Here is a 13,762-nt window from a genome sequence, read left to right on the forward strand (position 1 = left end):
ATATCCTCGGTGCAACAAATGTAATCCTCGTCATATGTAACCACTGAGTGTGCAACTTCACAATGTCACAATTCATAATAGTTATTGCATGTACCTTTTTCCTATGGCCACTGAAATTGTAATTAAATCCCGCTGTCTTGGCTTGCTGTGCTGACTAGGTTGTTAAGGATGGCAGGTAGCCTAGCGGTTAGAGCATTGGGCCAGTAACCGAAAGGTCCCTGCTTCGAATACCCGAACCGACAAGGTGAAAAATCTGCCCTTGAGCAAGGCAATAACCCTAATTTGCTCCCCTCCACCCATATCCTATCTTACCATATTGATGGTTTTGTCCTACATTGTGAATGGTTACTTAGCAGATACTGTCTGATTATAATGAAGGATCTGGATTCTGTTAACACATCCTGCAGGCTGCACAGCAGTAGGTTGTGTCCCAAATGGCACCCTATTCCCTTTATAGTGCACCACCAGGCTCTGGTCAAAAGTAGCGCACTATATAAGGTGTCATTTGGGACACAACCACAGCCAGGCCATGTTACGGCACAATATGTTTCACAATAACTGTTTGCAAGTTGAACTGGCTAGTTTGTAAGAATATTCCTGTCTGATTACAATGTCAAATCAGAGATGGACTGTAGCGATGGCCTTAATGCACATTGTGTATACGTGTATGTGTGGCCTACAAAGGCATGCAGGCATCAGTGGTGGAAAAAGTCTCCAATTGTCATACTTGAGTAAATGTAAAGATACCTTAATAGAAAATGACTCAAGTAAAAGTGAAAGTCACCCAGTAAAATAGTATGTGAGTAAAATAAAATAAAAAAATTGTTTTAAATATACTTAAAGGGGAAGTTCACCCAAAACACTTCCGGGGCCTTTATAACACTTGTCATTACGCCAGACAGTTTTTAGGTTCATTGTTTGAGTATTTACTGTAGATTTCTGTATTTTTATATAAAAATGCAGAATTTCCGAAATTACCTAAAATGTGTGTATTAAAAACGGTGTATGTATTGTTACATAAACAATGATTGGTGTCTCGTCATTGAATTGCCAAATACATGTGTTGTTTAATGTAGAAAGTATAAAAAAACAAAGACCTACTTCGTGTGCAAAGGTCTTCCACATAGTCTGTAATCCGGTAGATACTCTTCTTCATGGTTTTAAAATGGATAATTACAGGAGGCGGGACGAAGGAGCGTCTTACTATTGGTCTTCAAGAAAGGAAATCAGAATGAAAGGAAGTAAACAAAGAGATGGCAGCTAGCTGGGCTAGCGGTTAGTAATCTCCAAAGTAAAGTAAGATATGGCAGCTAGCTAGGCTAGCGGTTAGTAATCTCTGAAGTAAAGTAAGAGATGGCAGCTAGCTAGGCTAGCGGTTAGTAATATCTGAAGTAAAGTAAGAGGTGGCAGCTAGCTAGGCTAGCGGTTAGTAATCTCTGAAGTAAAGTAAGTAATGGCAGCTAGCTAGGCTAGCGGTTAGTAATCTCCAAAGTAAAGTAAGATATGGCAGCTAGCTAGGCTAGCGGTTAGTAATCTCCAAAGTAAAGTAAGGCTAGGCGAATAACTTTAGTAGTCGAGTAGCTGAGTGACATTGGCCAAAATGAAGTGCAATAATGTTCTGCTCAGATACAAATACACCACACATTTCCACTCTTTTCCTGACTGCGACGGAGCTTTGTGTCAGGCATGGATGCAGGCCATCCGACATCCGGCTTATGGTGTCGATACGATGCCTGAAGTCATTCAACAGCTGTGGATGACCATGTCCAGTGATCACTTTGTGGCCACTGACTACAATGGGGACCGGTTGAAACCGGGTTTTGTTCCCATCTCCTTTCCACCATGGACTGGAAAGCTCCAATTCAAAGTCCACTATATATACAAAAGTATGTGGACAACCCTTCAAATTAGTGGATTCGGTTATTTCAGCCACACCCGTTGCTGATAGGTGTATAAAATCGAGCACACAGCCATGCAATCTCCATAGACAAACACTGGCAGTAGAATGGCCTTACTGAAGAGTTCAGTGACTTTCAACTTGGCACCGTCATAAGATGCCACATTTCCAACAAGTCAGTTCATCAAATTTCTGCCCTGCTAGAGCTGCCCCGGTCAACTGAAAGTGCAGTTATTGTGAAGTGGAAATGTCTAGGAGCAACAATGGCTCAGCCACGAAGTGGTAGGCCACACAAGCTCACAGAACGGGACCGCCGAGTGCTGAAGGGCGTAGCGCGTAAAAATCGTCTGTCCTCGGTTGCAACACTTACTGACGAGTTCCAAACTGCCTCTGGAAGAAATGTCAGCACAAGAACTGTTCATCGGGAGCTTCATGAAATGGGTTTCCTTGGTCGAGCAGCCACACACAAGCCTAAGATCACTATGCGCAATGCCAAGCGTCGGCTGGAGTGGTGTAAAGCTCCCCGCCATTGGACTCTGGAGCAGTGGAAACGCATTATCTGGAGTGATGAATCATGCTTCACCATCTGGCAGTCTGACGTACAAATCTGGGTTTGGCGGATGCCAGGAGATCGCTACCTGCCCCAATGCATAGTGCCAACTGTAAAGTTTGGTGGAGGAGGAATAATGGTCTGGGGCTGTTTTTCATGGTTTGGGCTAGGCCCTTTAGTTCCAGTGAACGGTACATTTAACGCTATAGCATACAATGGGCTCCCGAGCATCTCAGTGCTTGAGGCGTCACTACAGACCCCCTGGTTCGATTCCAGGCTGTATCACAACCGGCCGTGATTGGCCCAGCGTCGTCCGGGTTTGGCCGGTGTAGGCCGTCATTGTAAATAAGAGTTTGTTCTTAACTGACTTGCCTAGTTAAATAACGGAAAAATAAAATGACATTCTAGACGATTCTGTGCTTCCAACTTTGTGGCAACAGTTTGGGGAAGGCCCTTTCCTGTTTCAGTATGACAATGCCCCAGTGCACAAAGCGAGGTCCAAACAGAAATGGTTTCTTGAGATTGGCAATTATTGGTGGCTGCGTGCAGTGTGACTGCTATGTAGACCACCATTCAGGGGTGTATTCATTCCGGTGAACTCATGGGCGTAGAAATCAGAATGAATAGAACAGGCTTGGAACCTCTCATGGGTACACTTGCAATGGCTGCCTGGTGTTGTCACAAATAAAATGTTATTTGTCATATGATTTGTAAACAACAGGTGGAGACTAACAGTGAAATGCTTACTTACGGACCCTTCCCAACAATGCAGAGAGAAAAAACAGAGAAATAATAGAAAAGTAAAACATGTAATAATAAAAGTAATAAATACACAATGAGTAACGATAACCTGGCTATATACACAGGGTACCAGTACTGAGTCGATGTGCAGGGGTAATTGAGGTAGTACATATAACTAGGAATAAAGTGACAGAAACAGCAGCGTATGCAGTGAGTAATAACGTTTGTGGAAGAAGGGTCAATGCAGATAGTCCAGGTAGCTATTTGGTTAACTATTTAGTGGTCTTATGGCTTGGGGTTAGAAGCTGTTCAGGGTCCTGTTGGTTCCAGACTTGAAGCATCGGTACCTCTTGCCGTGCGTGATGCAATCATTTCCATGGTAATGTAGAATGTTCATTCAAATGATGCTAACTGATGTGGCTCATGCACTGGAATGTATTTTTTGAAATGTCAGTTGAGTTGATTCAACAAATCACAGCACAGGTTGATGGGTACACTTCCTGCTTTTACTTTATGCTTTTACTTCCTGCCTTGCTCCTATGGGTACACTAGCAATGGCCGGCAGTCCACTCATTATGCCATCATTGTCTTGAATGGGAACACCCGTTCTATTCAATGAGGGGATTTGATTCATCTGGCCTGGGCGCCCAGGTAGGCGTGTTTTGCACCGGGGGAAGTTTTGGAAGCGTGCTCCCTCCCAGGCCTGAGCCAGCACATGGAGCAATGAGTAGGAGGATACTGTGGGAAGATCTCAATTGCTCCTCGCGTCCTCTCTCCTAGTCTCCTTCTCAAAACAGCAGAAGAGAGTCTATTTTACATAACCCCACAGTTCTCAAACCTTATACCAAGAGAGCTACCATCCTATAGGTTTTCAATCAAACCCAACCCTAATCAAGCTCACCTGTTGGAGTGAGAACCTACAAGACGGTTGCTCTCCAGGAACATGTTTGTAAATCCCTAGTCTAACTAATGCTGAGTGACAGTGTGCATGCCATAGTAACTGTGTAATTGTTGTTTTATAACTATTAACTACAATGTTATTTCTTGAAAGTGTTATTCGTATATAACACTATGAGCCTCCTCAACTTCCTGGAATACAATGTAGCTGCTGCTGAGGTCAGGGTAGTTAGATATAATTGTTGCCACCACAGAGGCTGGGAGTACCAGTCGTTGGTCTTGACCTAGATGTTCTCCTCTCAGCATCCACTCCAGGGTGATCTGATAAGAGAGCAGTCTGTATTGTCTAGAGAGACAGAACATAAATACATGACAATGTTATGTACAACAATCAAGAAAATAAATAGGCCTAGGACTATACAACATAAAATGTAGCAGGCTCAGGGATCATTAAGCATATTCATTTATAAGCCTTATTGATGATGGCACAGTACATTTACGTTTAGGGCATTTAGCATACACTCTTATCCAGAGCAACTAGCAGGAGCAGTTAGGATTAAGTGCCTTGCTCATGGGCACATAGACAGTATTTTCACCTTGTCAGCTCAGGGATTCGAACCAGCAACCTTTCGGTTACTGGCCCAAAACTTTAACCGAAAGGCTACACGCTGCAATACTATTGACGGCTCTCTTCGTCTCGTATACTTGAAGACTGTATAGCCAACTTATTGTTCAAAGGCTGTTAGTGGTCAAGTGTGAGGCTGCTTTTCTTATTGTGTGGGTTTACAGGCTAATTAGGATGTTATTGGTATAAAAGCTTGACTGGCAATTGCAAGCAACATGTTCTTCTCTACTACCACTATTGACTTTATACTTCTTACGCTGTTTGGTAATATAAATGATTGTTTATGTAGACCCAGATTGTGAAGTGCGCGTTCCATACATTCTATTTCTATGGCGCGCATCCACTCGTTCTAGACACTGTTTACCTAGCCAGCATATCATCATTGTCAGACTAACTTGAAGAGGAGTAATAGTAGCCAGTTGCATTATGGGATGTAGGCAGGATACTGGAAAATACAGTTGGAAGGATGTCATTAGGTAGGCTATTTATTTTCATTTTAGAGAGTAATATAAATATCTTGTGAGTAATATTAGCCAAAACACTTAGGCTTCAGAGAGCTTCACATTTGGACCTTCGTTTTCAGTTGATCCTGGGCATTCTGAAGAAAGTCTCCAACACAGCCGAGACATTCACTGTCTGTTGGTAAAGGTAAGGAAACATATGTTTACATTGCCAAAGCTTGTGAAATAGAGAACTCACAAAAGTGAAATAAACAATCAGAAATAAACATTAAACATTACACTCACAAAGGTTCCAAAGGAATAGAGACATTTCAAATGTCATATTATGTTTATATACAGTGGTGTAATGATGTGCAAATAGTTAAAGTACCAAAGAGAAAAGAAATAAAAAGAAATATAGGTTGTATTTACAATGGTGTTTGGTCATAACTGGTTTCTCTTTCCTTGTAGCAACAGGTCATAAATCTTGCTACTGTGATTGCACACTGTGGTATTTCACCCAATAGATACAATTTGATTTGTTTTCGAAATCTTTGTGGGTCTGTGTAATCTGAGGGAAATATGTGTCTCCAGTATGGTCATACATTTGGCAGGACGTTAGGAAGTGCAGCTCAGCTTCCACCTCATTTTGTGGGCAGTGTGCAAATAGCCTGTCTTCTCTTGAGAGCCAGGTCTGCCTACAGTGGCCTCTCTCAATAGCAATGCTATGCTCACTGAGTCTGTACATAGTCAAAGCTTTCCTTAATTGTGGGTCAGTCACAGTGTTCAGGTATTCTGCCACTGTGTACTCTCTGTTTAGAGCCAAATAGCATTCTAGTTTGCTCTGTTTGCTCTTAGTCAAGTAATTCTCTTTTTGTTTTCTCATGATTTGGTTGGGTCTAATTGTGTTGTTGTTGTCCTGGGGCTCTGTGGAGTCTGTTTGTGTTTGTTAACAGAGCCCCAGGACCAGCTTACTTAGGGGACTCTTCTCCAGGATCATCTCAATGTAGGTGATGACTTTGTTATGGTAGGTTTGGGAATTGCTTCCTTTTAGGTGGCTATAGAATTGAATTGCTCTTTTCTGTTTTTTTATAATTAACGGGTATCGGCCTAATTCTGCTCTGCATACATTATTTGGCTTTTTACATTGTACAGAGAGGAAATTTTTGCAAAATTCTGCATGGAGACTCTTAATTTGGTGTTTATCCCATTTTGCGATTTCTTGTTTGGTGAGCAGACCCCGGACCTCACAACCATAAAGGGCAATGGGTTGTGGAAGTTAGCTATGGCGCTGATTTTTAGAATTTGTATTTGTGGTCCTGGCAAATTGACCTTTTTTGGAACACCATTATTTTTGTCTTACTGAGATTTACTGTCAGGGCCCATGTCTGACAGAATCTTGCAGAAGATCTAGGTGCCACTGTAGGCCCTTCTTGGTTGGGGACAGAAGCACCAGATCATCAGCAAACAGTAGACATTTGACTTCAGATTCTAGTAGAGTGAAGCCGGGTGCTGCAGACTGTTCTAGTGCCCTCGTCAATTCATTAATATATATTTTGAAGAGGGTGTGGCTCAACCTGCATCCCTGTCTCACCCCACGGCCCTGTGGAAAGAAACGTGTGTTTTTCGCCAATTTTAACCGCACACTTGTTGTTTGTGTACATGGATTTTATAATGTTGTATGTTTTTACCCCAACCCCACTTTCCATAAATTTGTATAGCAAACCCTCATGCTAAATTGAGTCAAAAGCTTTTTTGAAATCAACAACGCATGAGAAGACTTTGCCTTTGTTTTGGTTTGTTTGTTTGACAATTATGGTGTGCAGGGTGAATACGTTGTCTGTCGTACGGTAATTTGGTAAAAAGCCAATTTTACATTTGCTCAGTACATTGTTTTCACTGAGGAAATGTATGAGTCTGCTGTTAATGATAATGCAGAGGCATTTCCCAAGGTTGCTGTTGACGCATATCTCACGGTAGTTATTGGGGTCAAATTTGTCTCCACTTTTGTGGATTGGGGTGATCAGTCCTTGGTTCCAAATATTGGGGAAGATGCCAGAGCTGAGGATGATGTTAAAGAATTTAAGTATAGCCAATTGGAATGTGGTCTGTATATTTTATCATTTCATTGAGGATACCATCAACACCACAGGCCTTTTTGGGTTGGAGGGTTTGTATTTTGTCCGTAGTTCATTCAATGTAATTGGAGAATCCAGTGGGTTCTGGTAGTCTTTAATAGTTTATTCTAATATTTGTATTTGATCATGTATATGTTTTTGCTGTTTGTGCTTTGATTTAAGGCCAAAAAGATTGGAGAAGTGGTTTATCCACACATCTCAGTTTTGGATAGATAACTCTTTGTGTTGTTGTTTGTTTAGTGCAGGGTTTCCCAAACTTGGTCCTAGGCCCCCCCTCTAGGTGCACATTTAGTTTTTTGCTCTAGCACTACACAGTTGATTCAAATAACCAACTCATCATAAAGCTTTGGGTATTTGAATCAGCTGTGTAGTGCTAGGACAAAAAAACTAAACCTGCTCCCAGGGGAGGCCCAGGACCAAGTTTGGGAAACCCTGGTTTAGTGTGTTCCAATTTCCCCAGAAGTCGTTAGATTCTATGGGTTCTTCAATTACATTGAGCTGATTTCTGACATGCTTTTCCTTCTATTTCTCTATTGTTTTAGTGATTCGCCCTATTGAAGGTGTAGACTCAGGTTTTCTGGGTCTCTATGTTTTTGGTTGGATAGATTTCTCAATTTCTTTCTTAGGTTTTTGCATTATTCATCAAATTTGTCATTGTTGTTAATTTTCTTAGGTTGTCTGCTTGACATTTTTTTATTTGATAGCGAAGCTGAGAAGTCAAATATACTGTTTAGGTTTTCTACCTCCAAGTTTACACCTTCACTATTACAGTGAAACATTTTGTCCAGGAAGTTGTCTAAAAGGGATTTAATTTGTTGTTGCCTTATTGTTTTTTGGTTGGTTTCTATACTACTTTCCTTCCGTCTATAGCATTTCTTGATATTATGCAGTTCCTTTGGCTTTGATGCCTCATGATTGAGTATTGCTCTGTTCAAGTAGACTGTGTTTCCTTGACATCTGCTCGCTCCTGTCTCTCTCTAGCCATTTTCTCTCGGTCAGCCCGCAAATGGAACAACTCAGCCTCAGTATACTCTGGTTCAAACCAATATGGCACAACAGTACCATTCTGAAAATAAGGCAGGTCTCCAATTTCATCTTCGTTCTCGATCTGACATTCTTTAATCTAACTAAATTTAACAAGGGCGTGAGAAAATACAATTATTGTTTACATCCTTCAACCACACCCACCTCGGAAGTCCGGCGTCCTGACTCACGCCACGCATTAATCTACTTCCTGGATTTCAATACGAAAATAACCAAATGCATTGGTAAAAATATACCTACTGAAATAAATTCGCTGAAAAATTGTGCAGAGAAAGTCATTATAAGGACTATTGCGGTCATGGGAGGCCAGAGCGGTGTGTTTGGGCGGTATTTTGGGCCTCCTGTAGCTCAGTTGGTAGAGCATGGCGCTTGCAACGCCAGGGTTGTGGGTTCGATTCCCACGGGGGGCCAGTATGAAAAATGTATGCAGTCACTAAAACTGTAAGTCGCTCTGGATAAGAGCATCTGCTAAATGACTAAAATATAAAATGTGAATGTATATCTTGTAAGGGTTGGTGTGAGGTGTTATCCAGGTGCAGTGCAGGATAGACCGTAGGCAATGATGGTGAAACAAGGATCTTTACTGGTGGTCCCAAAAGCCAGGATACAAAACAACGGACTATACACGAAAACAAATGAGGAGCACATAGGTCTCCAAAAAACAGGCTGACAGCAAACAATACAAAATACTAACCCTGACTGAAAACCACAAAGACACAGGGAGAACAGTTCTTGAGTACCTGTCCTACCGTCTCGTGATCAGACACTGATACGTACTGCTTGACATCAAGGAATTAGCAGAGTAAACTGAGCAAGGGAAGTGAGGGCATATAGACACAGGTGACACCAATAGGCAGATAATTAGCCCCGTGTCACGCCCTGGCTCTGGGACTCTTATATGTTGAGCCAGGGTGTGTAGTTTCTATGTGTTTGTGTTTCTATGTTATTATCTAGCTCTTGTGTTTCTGTGTTGGCCGGGGTGGTTCTCAATCAGAGGCAACAAGAATCAGCTGTTGCTTGTTGTCTCTGATTGGGAACCATACTTAGGCAGCCTGTTTTCCACAGTGTTTTGTGGGATCTTGTTCCGTATGGTTTGTATTGTAACCAAGGACTTCACGTTTCGTATTGTTTGTTGTTTTGTTTCGTGTGGTGAAAATAAAGTATGTTCACTTATCACACTGCGCTTTGGTCCACTTCCTCCGACGATCGTGACAGAAGATCCCACCATAACTGGACCAAGCAGCGTGTCCAGGAGCCAACGCCAGAGGTGACTCTGATGGATGTCCACCTCGACTGGGTCAAGCAGCGTGTCCAGGAGCCAATGCCAGAGAGGACTCTAGCGGATATCCACCTCGACTGGGTCAAGCCGCGGGAGGAGGAGACAGGTTGGACTTGGGAGCAGAGGAGCGAGAGTCTGGCGAGAGCCATGGAGGCCTGGTCCACGGGGATGAGAGACGCCCAGAAATTTTTTAGGGGGGGGGCTCACGCCGTGGATGACGGGGCAGCAGGAGGCCGGGATAGAGTGGTTCAGCGGGTTGGCAAAGGAGGCCACCAGGTTACGGGAGTCACTGGTCACCAGGGGGAGGGAGAATGTAGAGGCACGGCGAGAGGTACTGGGGTGTGTTGCCAGTCCGGTCCGGCCCGTTCCTGATCCCCGCGTAGGGCCAGTGGTGTGTGTCCCCAGTACGGTCCGGCCTGTTCCTGTCCCTCGCACCGAGCCTGTGGTGCGCGTCGCCAGCCCGGTCCGGCCTGTTCCTGCCCCTCGCGCCAAGCCAGTGGTGCGCGTCGCCAGCCCGGTCCGGCCTGTTCCTGCCTCTCGCACCAAGCCAATGGTGCGCGTCGCCAGCCCGGCCCGGCCTGTTCCTACTCCCCGCACCAAGCCAATGGTGCGCGTCGCCAGCCCGGTCCGGGCTGTTCCTGCTCCCCGCACCAAGCCAGTGGTGCGCTTCGTCAGCCCGGTTCGGCCCGTCCCTGCTCCCCGCACCAAGCCAATGGTGCGCGTCGTCAGCCCGGTCCGGCCCGTCCCTGCTCCCCGCACCAAGCCTGTGGTGCGCGTCATCAGTCCGGCACAGCCCGTGCCTGTTCCACCGGTGCCTGGTCCGGCACCGGTCAGCTGCTCCACTCCGGAGCTAGAGCAATCCGCTCCACCAGTGTTCAGTCCAGCTCCGGCCAGCAGGGCCAGACCGGACCAGGGGCGCTTTGGGGGGTTTGTTGGAGGGTGGGGGTCAAGCCCGGAGCCGGAACCGCCTCCGAGGAGGAATGCCCACCCGGCCCTCCCCTGTTCGGTTTATGTTTGGCGCGGTCGCAGTCCGCGCCTTTGGGGGGGGGGGGTACTGTCACGCCCTGGCTCTGGGACTCTGTTATGTTGAGCCAGGGTGTGTGGTTTCTATGTGTTTTGTGTGCTAGGGTGATTATCTAGTTCATTTGTTTCTATGTTGGCCGGTGTGGTTCTCAATCAGAGGCAACGTGTATCAGCTGTTGCTTGTTGTCTCTGATTGGGAACCATACTTAGGCAGCCTGTTTTCCACAGTGTGTTGTGGGATCTTGTTCCGTATGGTTTGTATTGTAACCAAGGACTTCACGTTTCGTATCGTTTGTTGTTTTGTTCGTGTGGTGTTCTCAACAAAATAAAGTATGTTCACTTATCACGCTGCGCATTGGTCCACTTCCTCCGACGATCGTGACACCCCGACTGTGAGTGGGGAGGTGCCTATTGTTGTCAGAGGATGACACCTAGTGGGTCGCTCCGGAACTGCAACCCACTCCTGTAACAATTTCTGATTGACTTAGATGGAATCAGCTTATTACCTACATCTAAATACTCAAGCAATGAACCTAAAAACTGTCTGGGGTACTGACAAACAACCAGGCAAGTGTTATAAAGGGCCCAGAAGTGTTTTTGGGTGAACTTCCTCTTTAAGTATCAAAAGTAAATGTAATTGCTAAAATATACTTACATATCAAAAGTACAAGTATAAATAATGTAAAATTCCTTATTTTAAGCAAACCAGACAGCACAATTTTCTTGTTTTTTATTTATTTACAGAGAGCCAGGGGGCACACTGGATCAGAGGCAGGAGTCCGCCAGATCAGAGGCAGTAGAGATGACCAGGGATGTTCTCTTGATAAGTGTGTGAATTTGACCATTTCCCTGTCCTGCTAAGTATTCATATGGAGTAAAAACTACATTATTTTCTTTAGGAATGTAGTGAAGTAAAAGTAGTCAAAAATAGAAATAGTAGAGTAAAGTATACACATAACAAGGTACAGTGTTATTACAGTCCAGGTAAGCATTGCAATAACTGTGAAACTTGTTTGTGTATTCACATTTCAATTTATATGCATTAACTATGCAAACAAACTCAAATAATTTGTGACTAAATCTCCCCTTACCCTGGCCTTTAAATAATATGTAAATGTTCACCTATATATTTACATGACTGTTATGTAATAATGTAAAGTAGCCAAGGTAGATTGTTCCCTTTCCCCTGAAATGTTTATTTAAAAACAGGCAGCTGATGTATGCCTCAATATGCCCAAATGATTAATTACATCCCCAATCAACACACTTCTGGTAATCATAATAAAATTATTCACAATCCATAAGGCCTAGAAGTACTGTATAAGAATTAAAATGGTTTGTGATTAGCTTTGATAAAAACAGTGTGTATTTTAAGGGAAAGCAAAACTTTTTGTATATTATTTTTCCCTCAAGCTACAGATACAGAAAGTATTCATACACCTTGACTTATCCACATTTTTTTGTGTTACAGCCTGAATTCAAAATGGTTTAAATTCATTTTTGTATCACCCATCTACACACAATACCCCATAATGACAAAGCATGTGTTTAGCAAAGTTTTTTTTTAAACAATTATACAGAAATATCTATTTTAAATAAGTATTCACAACCCTGAGTCAATACTTTGTAGAAGCACCATTGACAGTGATTACAGCTGTGAGTCTTTCTGGGTAAGTCTCTAAGAGCTTTCCACACCTCGATTGTGCAACATTTGCCCATTATTATTTTCAAAATTCTTCAAGCTCTGTCACATTGGTTGTTGATCATTGCTAGACAACCATTTTCAGGACTTGCCATAGATTTTCAAGTAGATTTAAGTCAAAACTATAACTCGGCCACTCAGGAACATTCACTGTCTTCTTGGTAAGCAACTCCAGTGTAGATTTGGACTTGTGCTTTAAGTTATTGTCCTGCTGAAAGTTTAATTCATCATAATTATATCCTGAAAAACTCCCCTGTCCTTAACAATTACAAGCATACCCATAACATGATGTAGCCACCACTATGCTTGAAAATATGGAGAGTGGTACTCAGTAATGTGTTGGATTGGATTTTCCCCACACGTAACACTTTGTATTCAGGACAAAAACTGAATTGCTTTGCCACATTTTTTGCAGAATTATTTTAGTGCCTTGTTGCAAACAGGATGCATGTTTTGGAATATTTTTATTCTGTACAAGCTTCCTTCTTTTCACTCTGTCAATTAGGTTAGTATTGTGCAGTACCTTCAATGTTGTTGATCCATTCTCAGTTTTCTCCTATCACAGTCATTAAACTCTGTAACTGTTTTAGTCACCATTGGCCTCATGAGCGGTTTCCTTCCTCTCCGGCAACTGAGTTAGGAAGGACACCTGTATCTTTGTAGTGACTGGGTGTATTAACACACCATCCAAAGTGTAATTTATAACTTCACCATGCTCAAAGGGATATTCAGTGACTGTTTTTTGTTTTGTTTTTTTGCCCGTCTTCCAATAGGTGCCCTTCTTTGCGAGCATTTGGAAAACCTCGCTGGTCTTTGTGGTTGAATCTGTGTTTGAAATTCCCTACTCGACTGAGGGACCTTACATATAATTGTATGTGTGGGGTACAGAGATGAGGTGGTCATTCAAAAATCATGTTAAACACTATTATTACACACAGAGTGTGCCCATGCAACTTATTATGTGACTTGTTAAGCAAATGTTTACTCCTGAACTATTTAGACTTGCCATAACAAAGTGGTTGAATACTAATTACTCAAGACATTTCAGCTTTTCATTTTTAATTAATTTGTAAAAATTTCGACTTTGACATTATGGGGTATTGTGTGTAGGGCAGTGACAAAACAATCTACATTTAATCCATTTTAAATTCAGGCTTTAACACAACAAAACGTGGAAAAAGTCAAGGGGTGTGAATACTTTCTGAAGGCACTGTAGAACAGATAGTCCACACGTTGACTTCAGTATTACACAGTGGGTGTCCAGTTAAAGCCTGCAAACTTAAACCACAAGAGAAGTCGCCTAGGAGCTGTGTTGTGTTGGGAAAGCTGTTACATCACAGCCCCCGAGTTCCTGTTGGTCTCATGTCCGAACACTTCTTCCGTTAAAACCATACTCGATGGTGTGTTTAATGAATTACAGTGAAAA

This window comes from Coregonus lavaretus (genome assembly GCF_964263955.1).
Source record: "Coregonus lavaretus genome assembly, chromosome: 5".
In the NCBI taxonomy this organism is placed as follows: Eukaryota; Metazoa; Chordata; class Actinopteri; order Salmoniformes; family Salmonidae; genus Coregonus; species Coregonus lavaretus.